At 35.0% G+C, this 17,918-nt stretch overlaps 1 pseudogene; it reads right to left on the bottom strand.

Annotated features, from left to right (window-relative positions):
• Window positions 5,023–17,918, bottom strand: part of LOC109843724 — a 15,842-nt pseudogene continuing 2,946 nt past the window's right edge.

Here is a 17,918-nt window from a genome sequence, read left to right as displayed (position 1 = left end):
CCTTAAAAAGGATAAACACTAGATTACACAACAATCATGTGTGAATAAGTTAAATGGCATATATAACTTGAAAGTTGGTTTACACTACCTGAATTCCAGGACCATTTGCATTTCCAGAACCTAAAAAATGTCTAAATTGTTTGTTTATGAAGCTCATTCTATCTTGCCAATGGAGACACTGGATATGCCAAGGCAACTCTCCAAGATCAAAGAACAAACGAATGACATCAGGTTTCACCTTGAGTGCTTCTGCAGAAGGCCATGTTGATGACACAAGTGTGATTTTGCATCCGTATGTTTGATACCGAAATCATAGGCAACAACCTACAAGAGAGAAACACAAACGATAATTAATAAATAAACATGAAATATTAACAACTTTAAATAGATTTATATCAATTTTATCTTTAATAAAAATGAATAATTGAACAATACAAATGCTAAGACATCCAAATCTCTCAATGAGGATAGGCCATAAGAGTTGTAAACATAAGCATCTTCACCACAGAACTTGGTGGTCCACTTGTCCTAAAAAACATTTAAAAATTAGAACAATTTGAGGTTTTACCATTGATGAAGGAAAATGTTGCCGCTGCAGTTCTTCGCGAAATTGAGAACCAACCTGCCTATACATCTCCTACAGGGAAAAAAAACCAATAACATGGATTAAAAACAAATTCCCAAAATAATGTTAGCATGATGTAACATACAAAGGGAACAGCTTTTCAAATTGCCAAGGGTAGTTTTATAAGTTCTATAGAAGAAAAACTATGTTTAATGTAAGGAACATTTTTACCAGCTAACATGACAACAACATACAAAAAAATTAGACGAGGAAAAATATTCATTAATCAAACAAAATTCAATTTGGGTTAATAATCCAAGAATATGAATTCAATTCAAAAAAAATTCCAGCTAACATGACAACAATTGTAAGAAAGGTAATATGTAGTTTCCATTTGTTATTGTTAATTAAGATTGAAAACCTAGAATAATATAGTCTATACACAGAACATATATACATTTATAATTAACATACATATGTCGTATGTTGTATCGTTACATGTACATATATGATAAACCAAAATACATATGAATACCTGGATGTGCACATGCAATACTGTACATATATGATAAACCAAAATACATATGAATACCTGGATGTGCACATGCAATACACCATGGTGCAAACAAGGACAAGGAAAGAGAAAGATCTAGTAAAACTTTATGAGTTATAACAGGCACCAACCCTACAATGCAGACTTCTACATCAATTCGATAAATTATCTAAAATCTTTCTTTTGGACATATGTCTCGCATTTGAAATCGTCTGGGTTATCAGCTATAACAACCAAACCTAATTTTTAAACCTCAAAACATTGATTAGAACTACAAAGTGCAAACCAAAAAGCTAAAAACTAATTACCTCTAGGCATATTTTGAGAGCTTCAAAGGAGAATATCCCACCACAATTGATCTGAAAACAGTACTCTAAAACCATATTTTGAGAGCAACAATATTTCAAACTACATAGTTTGAAGTATATCTTCAAATTGGCAGTGTTTAAGATACTTCTTTTATCATATTTCCTAGCTCACTAAACAAACAATGTTAAAGTATGTAAATTATGGCTTGAGTCTACACTATTTCAGCTACTATATTATGTTACTTTACCTTTATATTTTTCCACCTCCAGGCATATTGATGTCAACTATGGAATACCATTTGAAAGGAACATATATATTAATTATACTGAAAACGTACATCAACTGACTTTTATGGCCTTATTCATTATAGTTACTCAATCACAAACAAAAAGAACTGGTATTTACCTGAGTAAGGAGATTGTCATCAGTGGGAAGCCTCAAGTCATCTTTGCTCTTTTTATTTTCAGTCAAACGACTCACCTACAAGAAAGAAAGCAAACTCCGATGTTAATCCCTAGGCAACATGCTACTGATGGATGCCAAAAAACCAAGTAAAAACAACTGTAAGAAGACTTACAAAGCCGTCCTCAAATATGTCTATGAGTTGATAGTCGGTGTGGTTAACATGAGGAACCTGCAAGTATTTGATAACATAGATCAAATCATCTTCATAAAAGCATACTGCTTATGTACTTCTGAGAGATTAAAACAGAGAGATGGTTTACATCACCAGCTTACCAATTGATAACTTTGCAAACTTTGCATTGTGAAATTAGAAAATTTGTGGATAAATTTGTGGATAAATAGGTTCTAAAATTTGCCGACACAATCACAATAAACTATACCCATAGATCCAGGTTTGGGAAAAGAAGTGATTAAATAAGCAGCATGCTGACTAAATCTCTCGAATATAAAACTATGATCTACTTGTCCGTGTTCATGGTTTATTTATCACAGTCAGAGTTCAAGGGTTTCTAACTAGAGAGCACAGGTCTTCATAACAAAATAGCATCTTTAGATGTCCAAACACATAATTGCAATAATCTGAGGTGCTAAGCAACTTAATAGTCTGTAATAACAAACATATTCCTCTACTAATTTATTCTATTCCGCTAATTGTTCCTTAATTCCCTAGCAGACATAAGCAACCGACAATATTTTCAAAAAGAAACCAGTTTCGTTACGCAGGATGATAAAAATAACAAAATTAACTTCAAAAAGTCAGCTTTACGGCTCCAATTTAGCGCATTAAGGTTTCTAATTAAATAATACATTAACAATTCAAGGGATCATGAAATTCCTACCAGTACCGAACGCTCTTGCAACTCGAGCACTTCTTGGACCCCGCTCTCCCACACACCACACAAACAGCATCAACGTCGGTGCTGCCATCTCCGCTGATTAACATCTGATGGAGGGAACCGAAACCCTCTCCGTCGGAGATGTTGGTGCCGGCGAGGGATTTTGAGGATGGTGGGGTCGGCGCCGTAGAGGTGGAGCTTTGAGATCGAGGTCGAGAGGAGGAGCTTCGCGGTCGCCTCCGATGGCGGGAGATTGTCGGCGACCTGGCCTTGGAGGGAAAAGGAGTAGAGGGGGAGGGAGGGGCCGGGGTGTGAGGTTGAGGATTTGGGGGGATGAGGCTGATTTTGGGATAAAAATTTCCATTTTGGGGGGACAAGGAGGCGGTTAATTTTTTAACGGGTTAATTTTTTTAAATGGTCAGTTATTCTAGATGGAAATTTCCGTCTAGAATGATTATCCTAGACGGAAATTTCCTTCTAGAATAACTAGTTATTTTAAAAAAAATAAAAAATAAAGGAACCGTTTAGGATACTATTCTAGACGGAATTTTTCGTCTAGAATGTTTTATTCTAGACGGAATATTCTAGACAGAAAATTTTCGTCTAGTTTAATACATTCTAGACAGAAAAAATTCCGTCTAGATTATTCCGTCTAGAATATGTGATTTTCTACTAGTGTAGGAGAGGATGACTAAAGAGAGAGGAAACTCAATAGAAAAAAAAATCTTCAACTCAATTGAGGGTTGTTTCCACTTTGTCCATTATTCATGGGGGTTTTTCTCTTATTTATATCTTTGCGATTTCTTTTGGATTGTTAAACACTAAAGTTTTATGCTAAATCTTGATATGACTCTTTGTTGACGATTCCCTAATGTTTTAGGCAAATTTTTATAAGATCTAATAAAGTTTACCTATACAGACCGTTAGATATGAAAATGTGCAAAAGTGCTACATGAAACCCTAACTCTCCGTTTTTCCTTGTTGTTGATCTTAGAAAAATGATAGAAAGATGAAGTCTGTATCATAATTCTAAGAAATTACAAAGAGACTGAAGGCAAACTGATGAAGAAATAAGGCGTAGTAGATCGATTGTGCAGGTGCAGCATTGATTCAATCGCCTGATCGAGCGACATCAGACGTCTGATTCAAAATTAGATATCTGGTCATCTGATAGCAGATATGTGATCATCTAATAGTAGGTGTCTGATTTAGCAATTAGGTGTCTAATTTGGGTAGGAACGCCTGGTCACAGTTTGATAGAAATCTATCTTTCAGATTATTTCTCAGGAAAGTCTGATTCTTTTAGGAGAAGTCTGGTGGTGGTTTTCAGACGTCTGGTTGATTTTGATCAACTGTCTAAAATTGTTCTCATTTATTTTATCTATTTTAAATTATAGTTTAGCCTGATTAGACTATTTATCTAATTTAGACCATATCTAAAAGAGAATATGAGTATTTCATGATGTTGGAGTCCCATGAGATACCCACAAAACATAGTGTGTTTTGATCACATGGATAACTCAACACATGTTATGTGTATATAGAACTCACTATAAGGTGAATGAATAGTAAATTAAATATCGTTATGAATTGAATGGTGGCTGAGTTAAAGATAATTTTTTTACACTATAATCACTATAAATGTAAACGGCTGTAATGACCTATACCCTAGGCTATGGAGTGTACACCAATTTATTTAGTCCTAATGCACGGGTCAATTAGGTGGCTAATCCTTTAAATGGACCGTTCTGATTAGTGCTAACTACATTCTATGAGGTTGACATATGATATAGATTTTATTGCGTAATATTACATGTACAAATTAAATAACAGCGCGATGGAGATAAGTAATGAGATGAATCGCGTCTTAATGTTAGTTGGTTAGCTAGAGGACTCTAACGTGAGTACCTATGTGATGATTATGTGTTATATATGTGTAACCACCGTAAGTGGGTATCATCGTCACAACTCAAACTTTGCCTATTCCAAGTAGTAACATTTTAGCATTTAGCAGCACAATATTTCTCCTGCTTCACAATCAACAAGCCTAAACTCCTTAAAGAACAGTCTTCCACATCGAGAAGTGAACAGAACAGTCAATCCAAATCTCGCACAGACTCCTCGATAAGTGAACACTTAATTATCAGGATACTTGTTTCCATTACCGCAAAACAGTAGAAACCAAACACCAGAGATCGCTACGATAAATTCCAAATCCATAAGACAGAAACGCTTGAAGATGTGAATAAAGACGCGCGGACCAGACAAAACCCAGCAGACACAAAAGCAAGGCGTGATAAACAAATGAATTTACATAAACGGACAAAAAGGATTTACATACATAATATTCGTTAATAAGCACAACAGCGTAATCAATCCAAGTCTCGCACAGACTCCTCGATCGATCAACGTAATGGTAACGGATGACGCGAGAAGTAACGTTCAGGTATGGCCGGAGCAGAACAGAAGTACTTGGCGGCGACAAACATGCGTTCGGGCTTGCTGTATTTATCCCTGATCGCCGTCAGTCGGCTGCCTGAGCTGAACACGAAGGCCCAAAAGAGATCCTTGACGCATTCCGAGAGCTCGCAGGGCTGATAAAAAGAGTGGTCAGCCAGTCTCCTGGTCCAAGGATGCTCCTTCGGCCGCAACACGAACCTAGCAAGGAAAAGGGAAGAGGCAGCGATCATGGACGGGGGGTACTGGAGCATGTGGTACTCAAGGAGGGAGAGCTCCGCGATGAAATCGGCGAGGAACTCGAGCTGAGGCGGCCCGCGGGCGACGTCGACCAGGCCGCTCAAGAAGCACCTGGGCGTGGGAGCGGTCAGTTCGAAATTGAGCAGGCTCAGGACCTGGGATTCCATCTGAAGAGCCTCCTCCTTGGTGTAGTTCTCCTCCATCAGGAGGAGGAGTGCAATGAGCAAGTAGACGGAGGCAGGAGCTGGAGCGAGTGGCAGTTGAGGTCCCTGCGCGAGAGGCAGCGATCCATGTAATTGACGGCGAGATACAGCGTCTCCGGCGAGTCGACGCGGAGCTCCTCCAAGAGATGAGCCACCCAGTCGACGGTGGAAGCCCTCATTTCAGCGGTGATGTCGTTCTGAACCCACTCCAAGAAATCAGCACGCGGCCTCCTCTTGTCCTCCGCCGCCCACAGGTTCTTGTAGATGGCGCGGGAGAGATAGCGATCAGCAGAGGACGACAGCGACGACGCCTTCGAGGTTTGCGCGTGTTGCAAAGAACCCCCTCCAGTTTTGACGATTTATAATAATAATAATAATAATAATAATAATAATAATAATAATAATAAACCCCTCAAGTAGGTGATGTCTCACAAAATCCCGTAGTAATCTTTCTGCTTTTCTAAGGAAACCCATCCGACGTTCTTACGTAAAATGACCCGAACTATCCTTTTACAGGGAGGAAAAACTTGTCTAAGTTAAGATAAAATCCTCAATTTATTAAGAATAACAATCGTTGAATATCCATAATTGTAGATTATCAATCCACTTAGGTAAAGTATGAACTATCAAATTAGAATATTCTATCAATTCCTATTCTGATTGATTAATCTATACATAAACAATTAAGACAAAAAGGGAGTAAATCTAATTCTAATAAATACAATATGCTAGCTTTCTCGATCCTAACCCTAACAAGTAGTAAGCACATGCTCGCACGAACTATTTTGATCTCCTTTGTTTATTTATGTTGGTTTATATGCCTTTCGATTGCGTTAAGCAATTCTGTCATAATTACAAGAAATGACTGATTATATTTATTCGTAGACTATAACTTACGGATTATCTATTAACTTATACATTAAATGCTTATGAAGGAAGAGTCAGTGTGTACCTTTTTTTGCTATGCTGTGAGAAGAAGATAATCACGTTTGAGTAGCAGGGCTTTTCTTAGATAATAAATTACAATATTAAGTTCAAAGTTTAAAATTAGATAACTTAACCATTAGTCTCCTTTACAAATCTAAATAAAAAATTTAGGATTTTTAGAAACTAAAAAACGACAGAAATTTCAATGTCTTGAGATTTCAATCAATAAGATTTAGACTTCCCCTAGCCCCCAAAATAGGTAGTAGGAAGTTCCACAATCTCGTAGTATTAAGAACATGAGACTTCTCATGACCACTATGCCCTCCCAACTCATGAATTCCCCCGCCCCAATGATACATTATAATAATATAATACTACGTTGGGGGCTCATTTGTAATTTTAGAATCTTTTGGGGTGTTTGCATTGTTTTGAGGATTGTTTGTAGTTTTTAAAATTTTTAAAGGCGTTGTTGTAAAGTTTTCACGGGATGCTTTATAAAAGTTTTATAAGGTCATTATAATTTATGAAACTTTCATAGGGCTTCTTGCAAATTCTTCGGCACGCTTGTAATTTTGGAAACATTTAAGGGGTTATTTATAAAATTTTTAAAGAGTTGTTTGTAATATACTAAAATTTTCAGCCTAATGTTGTTTACATTAGTAACTCTTATGGGCCTAGTTGTAAAATTTTTCAAATGGTTGTTTATAAAAATCCCAAGAGAATACTTATAATTTTCAAAACTTAAGGGTCTAGTTGTAAAATTTTTAGAGAGTTTGTCTGTCAAACTTTATGGGGGTTATTTATAATTTTTAACTTATCAGAGGACTGTCATAATTTTCAGATTTTCTGGGGATTTCTTATAATTTATACATTACAATGGGGACGGTTTATCCTTTTTCTAAGTTTTACGATTCTATTTATAATTTTTAGATTTCTCAAGGGTTTTGTTATAATCTTTGAATTTTAAGAGGTTGTTTGCAACTTTTATGGGGCTATTTGTAATTCTTCCCCACACCTGAATTTTATTTTGCCCCTAAGCCAAACCAAATAATGATGTAAAATAGAAGATAGAAAATGAAATACTCATATTATGAATCTGGTCTCCCCTTGTTGGTAAAAATTCGACCTCGGTTTTTAAAGAAAGCTAAAATAAGAAACTCTAAAATATGCTTAAACTTTGATCTTGTGATCTTCAAGGTCTTCTACTTAATAGCGGGTCTACAGAGGATCAGGTAGAATTGACAAACTCAGTCTTCTTATTTTCTTCAACTGGAAGAGACTCAAATTGTAACTGGTTTTGATTTGGCTCAGGAGGAAAGTTAGGCTATGATTTGGGCTCCACATGGTCAAACATGTGTCCTAACACTTCAAACAACATCAGCTCCTTGAAAATTTCTTCAAAGCTGTTCACTAGAGACTATTTGGATGATGTTAACTTCTAGAGGCTAGTTAGATGGATCAACTCTTCAAAGCTGTTCACTAGAGACTATTTGGATGATGTTAACTTCTAGAGGCTAGTTAGATGGATCAACTGGTTGTGTCTCTAGATTAAAAATGTTTAAGTCTATAGTCATATTTTCAAATGAGAGTTTCATTTGACCAGTCCTACAGTTGATCAAGGCATTGGATGTGGCTAGGAATTGTCTGCTTAGGATGTCTGAGATTTGACCCTTTGGATTTGAAACAAACAAGGCCTCTAGAACAATGAAATCACCGGGAAAGATGAAATCTCTAACATTTACCAGAACATCCTTGATTTCCCCTTAGGCACCTTAACGGATCAATCAACTAACTGAATAGTGACTTTTGTGGCTTCAATTCTCCTACTCCAAGTTGATTATAGACTGAATATGAGAGAAGATTAACCCTAGATTCTAAGTCTAAAAGTGTCTTATCGATGATTGTGTTTTCTATAATACATGAAATAGTGGGACAATCTGGATCCTTATGTTTCAAAGGCATGGATTTGGATAGGATTTCACTAATGTTGGCAGCTAAGAAGACTTTGTTAGGTATGTTGGTGGCTCTCATTTTAGTACATAGGGGTTTCAAGAATTTGGCATGGAAAGAGACTTTCAATTACATCAAAGAGAGAAATGTTAAGCTTAATATGTTTGAAAGTATCTAAGATCTTCTCCATCTGAGTTAAATGCTTTCTAGGTCTAAGCATGTCTTGAAATGGGGTAACAAGTCTATACTTAGGCTCATCTAAAAGAGGTTCAAACTTAGATTCAGATATTCAATTAGGAGGAGATGATTGTTCAGGTTTAAAGGTTCAGATGTTCGATCTGGAGAAATTATACCTAGCATTCTAACATGGTTGTCTACCTGTCTTCCTGATCTTAAAGTGTCGACTGCATTAATATGTGCTAAGTGCGATTGGCTAGGACTAGGCACCTGTTGGCTTAGAAGTTTATTTTATCTCTCTCACTCACTGTGATGGCTATCTGACCTAATTGAGCTTCTTGCCTAGCAATGGCTTGGGTGATAGCACTAAGTAGTTGGCTAGAAGTTTGCATGAACGTGCTTAGGGATGTAGAGGTTTGAGTTGATGATTTGATCATTACTTCTAAGCCCTTTTTGAGATTATTCAAACGTTTTTCATGGTCCACATTAAAGCCTAGTGGAACTGGAGGAATTGGAAATGAGGGATTTTGAAAAGATGAATTCTGAAGAGGCGAAGCTAGTTGTGAATGTTAAAATTTTTTAGGGGCAATGCTAGACCTAGGGAATTTTGAATTTTTTGATGTGAATTGAAGTTCAGTCCACCAGAGCAATTCTCCTGGTTCCATGAGAAATTTGAGTGATTCCTCCAACCTGGATTTTAAGTTTGAGAAAATGGATTGTTTTTAGAATTGTTAAAAGTAACATTGATTTGGTCTGGCTCGACCATTGTCTGATTTCCTACCATTGAATATTCTTCTAAAAACATGTGAGGGAGCAAGACAATTTCGACAGGCTGAAGAAGTGACTTTGTTGACCTGAGCTATAATTTTAACTTCTAGAGCTTCTAACCTACGCATGATTATTGGTAATTTGGCGTCAACAGTGATGGAAGATTCGAATGATTAGCTACTAATCTTGTAGGTAGAATTTGAGCTGATTTTTCATCAAAGTTTTTCCATGATATAGTTTTTTTTTTTTGAATAACTCTTCTAAGAAGCTCCATGCGTCTTCCTCATTTTTCTTGAGGAATTTTCCCTGACATTAAGGATGCTTTGGAAGCATAGTGCAAACCCTCATAGAAAATTTGGCACAACCTAAATTTCTCTAGTCAATGATGAGGACACTAGACAAAAAGATCCTTAAATCTATCGAAGTACTTCCAGAAAGGTTCTCCACTACTTTGCCTAAACTATAAGATCTGATTCCTAATGTGTACCATTTTATGGATAGGAAAGAACTTTTAAGGAATGCCTTAATGAATTCCTTCCAGTGAATTGTGGGCATGCTATACAACCATGTCTTAGCTTTTTCTTTAAGGGAAAAAGGGATAAACCTAAGTTTTATGACATCTTTAGATAACTTCTTAATCTGAATCATTACACACACTTCTTCAAACTCACTAATGAAAATGTAAGCATCCTCAGCGTCAATGCTAGTGAATTTGGGAAGCATGCTACTATAATGAGGTTTTAGTTCAAAGTGTTTACCTATAGCTGAAAGACTAATTCATGATGGCAAAGATGTCCTAGTTGGATAACATATATCCTGAAGAGCTACTGGCGGTGTTTCAGCCATTTCTAATTGTTCTAATCGACCAAATTGATTTCTAATCCAAGTTGGGATGCGCCAAAGAAAGACTTTTTTGTTTTGTTTTTGTTTTTATACTTTTATATTTTCTTTTTTATCTAAGAAAAAATATAAAAGAAAAGAGAAAAGCCCATCTAATAAAGCGAAAAAGCAACCACTCCAATCAAGTCTTAGACCTCTAGGGTAAATCTAATCACTAGACAACTTATAACTGCTCCAAGTAAACTGTAAGATAGCTCTAATTCCAAGCGTGGCTAACCAATTAGCTAGGCCAGAGAATTTTAGGTAGGAGGTATCCGTAAAACGGGCCTAATTAAGTAACCACCTTTAGAACATCTTTCATAGACACCAACTTATTAGCCAAATCAGAAATTAGAGTTACCTTACCATTTGCATGCCTTATTGAGCTTAAAATCCTTAGTGATCAACGTCTAATCATTTTTAGTTAGGGATTGGGTGATGATTTTACAAGAGTTTGATTTTTGAGCCAATCAAGGGTGATGAAATCCCTACCTTATATTGTTTATTGGGTTGTGCCCTTAAATTGATTTAAAAGATGGAGGCAATAGTCATTGTATTCAAGTCAACTTTTGTAAGCCCTAATCTATATGCAAAGCAAAGTTAGAGAGCACGTATCTTCCCTCCAGCAATCACCAACAAGAATTAAGCACGGATGTATGAGCAATATTTCTAAACTATTTTGATTATGGTAAAGAAAACAAAGGTGATTTTTTTTTATTTTTTATTTTTTTAAATTTATTATGGTCGATAGAAAAGGAAAATTTTGTTTTTTTTTTGTTTTCACCTAATACAAAACTATTTCAAAAATGGTAATATGGGAGATTAAAGAGACTCACCTAGGATTAGATTCGTCATCTTCTATTTCTCGTATTCAACCATGTTGGCTTAAACTCATTGCTACTCGTATCCTCACCTTTGCTATCATTTCCACTCCGAGCTATTCCTGCACAAGTAAACAAAAGAGGATCAAGGAATCTTAAAATAATAATTTTAAACTAAAAGTTTCCTGGCAACAACATCAAAAACTTAATGTGTTATTTTATTATATTCTGTAAGTGCACAGCTTTTGTTGTAGCCTTTACAAGTCATCCTCTAGGAAACTTTGTAAAGAAAATTCTATCTTAAGATCTTAGGGTATGAACAAGATTTTGTGTTTGAAGGATGTTAGTTTTTTTATTAATAGACTTAAACTAGGTTACATAGGCTAACTTCACTAGGTTTCTAAACTAGATTTTTTTTATCTAATCTCTTTTATTTACAAGAACCCTAAAAGCATAAGTTGTGTCTCGTGAGAAACTATAACCTATCAATTAGTTAATTCTAGTGTTTCTAATAAATTAATCTAGACTTTTTATTACTAGGGTCTAATCTCCTAAGTATAGGTTATGTCTAATTAAAGTGTATAACCTAGCAAATTATAATTAACCATAGCTTTTATTAATCAACTTCTTTACTTAACCTGAAGGGATCTTTTTATTATTCTAGATTAGTTACCTAGTTTCGTTATCCTAAGCTTCCTAATGTAATTAGCTACTCATGATTAATTAAAGAGAAAAGAAGATAAAAGAAGAATTAAAGAAAAGAGAAGAAAGAGCAAGAAAAATAAGAAAAAGAACAAGAAAATAAAAATTAGAATTAAATAATGTACTAAATTGAAGAAACTAAAAAAAAGAACTTGAACTCCAAAATAGCAAGGAAAAAGAAGAACTTTATTAATTTCTCAATAATTGAATGTGTAAAATACAATGGCCCTAGGCCTCTATTTGTACTATACAAGAATCTCTCATAATTATCGAATTAAAACTTGATCTCCAAGTAATGCTCATAACCGTAGAATTTGACTTGGTCAGCAATTAATTGAATATTTTCATAATACAAACAATAGTATAAAATCTGATTAAATTCGGATTTCTACAAGAATCAAATACTAATGATAGAATTTGAGGAATATGCCAATGTTGATGGATTTGTCTCGTTGAGATAGGCAATTTATATATAAGATATTAGTTTTTGACTTCTAGATTAGGAGAAATTTCCTTTTCTTTGTGGTTGATATTTTTAGTTTGAATTTAGTTTAGATTTTATTTTTCTTGTCCTCCAAGTAATTGAGTATTTTCTTTTCTTTTTGATTCACTACTGTAGATCTAATTGTTACTTGATTGATTCTTCTAGAATATGAGCTTTTTGGCTTCAATGGGCTTCTTTGAGCTTCTCTTTATTCAAAATCAATATTTCTTGAAAATTCATTAAAATATCCGAGTAATAACTAAATATATAAAAAAAAATAAATATGGATAGAAAATAATATAAAATATTTAATTACAAATCCCCTCCCATGCATAGTTTTTGAAGGATTTGTGCAATAAGGAAAGAACTACTAATGTTCCTAAGAAAGTCTTTCTAGTTATTAATATTAGTGACATAATCTAAAACCCATGTCTTTAAAACATAAGAAACCCAGTTATCCTACTATTCATGTGTCATAAGAATGATCTTCGTTGATGAGGAACTTCTAGATTTAGGAGCTAGTGTGAATCTTCTTCCCTATTTAGTTTTTCAAGAGCTAGGGGCATGTGAATTAAAGCCAACTAGATGTGCCTTCCAGTTAGCTGATAGAACTATAAAAATTTCTAAGGGAGAGATAGAGGATGATCTGATCAAGGTAGGGAGTTTATTTTTCCCGTTGATTTCATACTCTTAGAGATGCAACCCATTTTTAATCTCAGAGATCAGACACCTATCATTTTAGGATGACCATTCTTAGCAACATTCAATGCTTTGATCAACTGTAGAACTAGTCAAATGAAGCTATCCTTTGGCAATATGACTATTGATCTCAATATTATTAATTTAGAAAACCAGCCAACTGATTCATCAGATCAATCCCAGAAGTAAACTACGTTCAGGAAAAATAAGTGAAGTATTAGAAGAGGAGAGTGAGTCAGACCTGAGTTTTGATGAGATCTTTAGTGATGAAATCAAAATACTTGAGGAGTTTAAATCAGAACTAGTTTTCATGGGGTCAAACATAAGTCTCTGGTCTTAGGTTTGAAGAACTTTTTGCTGATGAGCTTAGGCTCTTAGAAAATATAGAACAACCAGCTTATCATACCGCAACCATGAATATTGGGTTTGAGAAAATTTTTAAAGAAGAACTGTCTGTGTTAGGATAAACTTTCATTCATGTGAAACATGTGTTAAAATATAAGGCTTGCTTTCTATTTGATCTACACTAGAAATTTAAAATGCATAACCCTTTTTTACCTACCTTCAAATGCTGCAAAAATCTTTAAAAATCTCAGAATGTATAGAACTTAAGCACATCATATAGAACTTAAGAACATCATTAAATTTATCATTCTAGACTTATTTAAAATCTAGGGTGAAATTTTTAACAATAAGGTAGGATTTGATGTAGAACTCAAGTTTTTCATCTTAAAACTTTTATTCTACGTTTTTACTCTTTGTCTTATAATAATAATAAAATAAAAGAATTTATTCTTCTTTCCTTTGAGAGTTACTTATTCTTTTAGAAAAAATGGCAAAAAAAGAAAGCTGAAAAGAAGAAAAAAGAAAAGAAGAAAAAAGAAAAGAAAAAAAAAAAGAAAAAGAAAAAAGTGAAAGAAAAAAAGATTAAAAATGAAAAAAAGAAAATTTTGACTACATCCTCCTAATAGCAAGGTAAGTACAGGTTTTTATCATTTTATCATTGTTCAAGCTCGATCGAATAAATTTAAGTGCATCATTTCCTATCTAATTTTCTTTGTGCATCATATAGTTTGTGCATTGAGGATAACAAAAAATTTAGATGCGGGAGTAGGGACTAGTCATCTTTTCTCTTTATTTTCATCTTCTCTGTTCATTTCATCATTTACTTTATCTTCTTTTCTTTCAAAAAAATTACCACTTGCTAACTTGTTAAAGTCAATTAGTAATTGATTTACTTGATGAAATTTTTAAACTTTCTAATTCTTAGTTAGTTTTATACTCAAGTTAACCTTTTATGATACCTTTAAATAATTTTCTAAAAAAATAATTCTCAAAGTAGTATACTTCACTAAAGTCCAAACTTAGACTTTTAATTGAAGTAATGAAATTTTTGCATGTTTACGATTTTGAATTCTCTGTTGTGGCTTCGGCCATGACGGATCGGGAGAAGATTCAGAATGGCGCAGATCAAGATGTTGTAAGAGCCCCCTTCAATCCTAATGGAGCAGGAACAGTAGCAACTAATGAGGGAGAAGATCAAGGATGGATCAATGTGATTGCTCGTAAGAGGTATAAATAGAAATTTTCTTCAAATTCAAATGATTCTCAATCTTTTATCGAATCTCAGAAGAATCATCAGCATGCATTGAAAAAAGATGGTGGTCGAAATCATTATTCAGAATATAGGATCAAAGCAAACCACACTTTGCACCAGAAACAGAGATCTGCTGAATCTTGGAAATTTAAATCTGTTGGATCTACATCATGGAAGGATGTTTGCACTATGGGCAGAGTAATTAATCAAAATTGTTCTTTAGAATATTATCCTCCTTCTATCGATAGCAAAGGTATGCAATATGTTTCTATTCCTAGATCAGAAATTCTTCTTAATGTTGAGAAATGGAATAACACTTTAATTGGATATGTGCTTCCGTTTGTCGAAATTAACGTCATCGAGCTGTATTGTGGGACCTATAGGCAATTTTATACGCCTACAGTATCCTGTAGCTCATCGCAATACCATGCGGCTCACAACCTAACTCGGACATCTATGCAGAATTATGATGCGAAGCATAGGTACTCGTAGTATCTTGCGGTGCATCGTAATCTCGTGCGGTTCATAACCTATCTCAGCCATCCACGCAGACTTTTAACATTGACTTATGCAACTCGATAGTTGTCGCCCCTACGTCGTGATAGTTCGACACGTGTCCACGCACACCCGAGGATTCGTGCATGCCTAAACCCAACACATACACCACCATGGCCACACAAGTGTATATATGTGTAGTCCTATCCTTTGTGTTCATGACCAAACATGCATGGAAGATCATTACTTGCAAACAACTCCAGATCAGTCGACTGATATCCCATCAATCGACCTGCGCGAACGTGCACAAACATGCAAAAGATCAAGCTTTGATTGGTTGACCGATAATTTATCAACCGACCATCCCGAGGAAAATTATATAATCATCAGAGTCAAATTAGTTGGCTGATTCATGTGGTCAGTCGACCGATCAGAGTATAGAAACACAATCGTCAGTTTTCATGAAGTTAAACGACTTTCTCGAAAAGGACTCTATAAACATCATCATGGGATATGAAAACATGTTTAAATCTTGTATTTAACGAAGTGGGGGTTTGGCCAAACAAGTATGTGTCAACAAAACATGGATTTTTTTGGGATTTAAACTCCCTAAACATCACTAAACAGGTTTTTTGTTGATTAATTAGGGTTTTAATCCTAATCAGTTCATCAATTATCAATTAATTATGGTTCTAATCATTAATATTTTGTCTTTTCTTTATTTAGTGTTCGGATCTACAGATCTATTCAACAAATTTAGGGTTTAAACCATCAAAACAAAAAGGAAAAACTAAGGGGATAGGTTTGGAGAAGATGAACATGCCTTAGAATTTTGTTTGGATCTCTTAAACGTGGAAAAAGCTCGATCCTCCTTCACGAAAGTTGTACATCTCGCCCTCCTCTATGGGTTTGCTTCGCAAAAATTCTCTAAAGGAACAATATTTGATAATTAGGGTTTGAGAGGAGGTGGCTGCTGATCAGGACGTGAGAGATGAAGAAGAAGAAAGCAAAATTTGGGTTTTAATATTATAGGATCGACCAGACCCGAAACCTAGCTCCTGAAGAGCTATCAGTCGACCGATCCTTCTGATCGGTCGACTGACCAGAATATGGATCCAGCAGGGTAAGTACAGAATCTATGGTAAGTTAGATAGAGCTCTGGGCAATTCCACATTGATTGATAAATTTCCTCATGCTTTTATAGAATATAAAAGTACATCCTCTAGTGATCACACCCCTGCTATTGTTCATCTTGTGGCCTGCACAAATTCAGATCCGAAGCCTTTCAGGTTCTTTAATTACTGGGTACAATGCCAAGGATATGACGAAGTGATCAAAGTGGTCTAGAAAAGTCATTTTTATGGACTAAAGAATCTTAAAAGTACATCCTCTAGTGATCACACCCCTGCTATTGTTCATTTTGTGGCCTGCTATGTTCATTTTTGTTAAAAAGCTTAAAAATCTTAAATTAGCTCTCAAGCAATGGACTAAAGAATCTTTTTCTTCAACAAGGGCTAATATTATTAAATTATCCAAACAGCTAGAGACCTTACAGAATAATTTAAATCATGATATGGGAAATGAAGAACTGCAGGCTTCAGAATCTATAGTATCATATGAGCTTAGTGGTTGGCTTGATAAGGAAGAAAATGAGTTGAGACAAAAAAGTAGACAATTATGGCTTCAACAAGGAGATAGAAACACAAAATTCTTTTATAATGCAATCAAACACAGGATTTCTTCAAACAATATCAGGAATCTTATTGATAAAGACGGGTCTCCTATTTCTTCTTTTGACAAGTTGAAGTTGATTGCTCCTAGATTTTATGAGGATCTTTTCAATCAAACTACATACTGGAATGTGTTTCCTAAAGTCACAGTGAAGAAAATCCTTACCTCCTGAAGGCTTAACGCAATGGTTAGTAAATGGAATATCCAATAACAAGAAGAGATTAAATGATGGCTCTTTCCAAAATGAATCGCGGACAAGGCTCAGGACGCCAGAGTGTTTTTAACAACCGCTTATTTTTATCAACACAATTGGAGTTTTGATAAAGGATGATGTGCGTATTAGCCTGTCCAAATCTTTTTCTCTTCAGGTAAGATTCTAAAACAGATAAATCACACTTTTCTCATCTAGTACAAATCAAAGAAGCCACGTCCATATCAATTTTGAATTATAGACCTATATCTTGTTGGCAATGTAATTTACAAAATTATTACAAAGATCTTAAGCAACAGATTGAAGTTGGTGTGGGTGAGTTTGATTTTTCAAAATCACAAGTGCTTTGTTCTGTCAAGTAGACAAATTGGTAGAATGTTTCTCTATTGGGCACATGAGTTGCTTAAGATTTCTGCTAGGAGGACATGGTATAAAGAGGCTTGTTTCAAAATTTAAGACTTTAGCATAAAAAGCATAATCGATCAAGTATAAATAAGGTGAGATCTTGGTATAGCCTATATTATCCGACACTGGTTCATGGGTTTTCCGCAGCTATATGGATCAAACTGGATTGCAAAGAATGCCCTTCTCTACAACTCCTCCTATTTTTTCAGTCGCTTGTAAATGGGCTCTTCAAACATGGTTTTTTTCAAAAGCAGGATAGGTAGTTAGACAGGGGGATCCTCACCTATCCCATATATGCTTTGTTTTGGTGATAGGAATTTTGGTCTATTAGTCATGGAGCTATTAATTGCTAGCACTTGGATTTCAGGGATTAAAGGGTCAGAATATTAAGCAGGAATGCAGACATCTAACAAGTGTCTCAGGACAATTTTATTTGCGGAATGA

This window comes from Asparagus officinalis, chromosome 5 (assembly GCF_001876935.1).
Source record: "Asparagus officinalis chromosome 5, Aspof.V1, whole genome shotgun sequence".
Classification (NCBI taxonomy): Eukaryota; Viridiplantae; Streptophyta; class Magnoliopsida; order Asparagales; family Asparagaceae; genus Asparagus; species Asparagus officinalis.
The sequence above is the reverse complement of the archived record's forward strand: the minus strand, read 5'-3'. Positions and strand labels throughout refer to the sequence as shown.